Raw genomic sequence first — 930 nt, forward strand, 5'->3', positions numbered from 1 at the left:
GACTTTGGGGGACACCCTGAGGGTGTGGGGGGCAGGGCCGGGCCTTCCACCCTCCAGAGGGGGAAGTGGGGCAGTTTGCTCAATCCCAGCTGATAAGCCAGCGCAGTGGTTCCTCCTGCCCACTGCCTGCGGCTTCTCCTTCACAAGGGGAACGGCCACTGGGCCGGGACAGGGGTCCCTGCCACTCACTGGTTTTGGCAGGGGGCTTCTGCCCCCTTGAAGGCTGGCAGGGACCCCCTGAGCCCCTGCACTGGCACGGCATGGCTGGAGTCTGCTCAGCTCGATGGCACTGCAGTTCTCTCTCGATGGCCAGGGACACGTGTGTGATGAGCTGGCTGGTCTCAGGCAGGTACCCAGGTGGCAGGAGCTGGCGGCAGGGCTGGGGAGGGGTCAAGGCCAGCCCTGTGCCTCCTGCCTCTGCCCCTCCGCCGGCTCGGTGGTGCCAGACCTGCCCATGAGTCTCACGGCACGGAGCCAGCACCATGCGCCACTTCCCCGCCACAGTGCTGTCGTTTGACCTCAGACCCGCCGCTAACTCCCACGAACCCATCTGGCTGCGCCGCTGGGGAGCCGCGCCTGCGCCGGGGCTGGTGCCAGGCTGGGAGGGAGACACATGGTCTGTCCCGTACCGCCTCTGAGCTGTGGCCTGCTTGGTCTCCCGTCAGTGAGAAGAATGGGCTCCATGTCGGAGGAGCTCAGCCTGGTCCCCCTGCACCAGAGGCCGGAGCTGCTGGAGGCCTGCGCCGAGCTGCTGGGCGAGGAGTGGGGGAAGAGCCGGGCGTCGCGGCTCCACACGCTCCAGCGCTCCTCGGATGCCTTCCCCGCCTGCCTGCTGCTGCTGCGGAGCCGGGGCCCTGCCGCCCGGGAGGGTCCCTGCCAGCTTGTGGGCCACGTCCGGCTCTCCCGCGTGGCCGGCCGTCCCCGCGACCT

The sequence above is a fragment of the Aptenodytes forsteri genome, unplaced genomic scaffold (assembly GCF_000699145.1).
Source record: "Aptenodytes forsteri isolate BGI_AS27 unplaced genomic scaffold, ASM69914v1 Scaffold368, whole genome shotgun sequence".
In the NCBI taxonomy this organism is placed as follows: Eukaryota; Metazoa; Chordata; class Aves; order Sphenisciformes; family Spheniscidae; genus Aptenodytes; species Aptenodytes forsteri.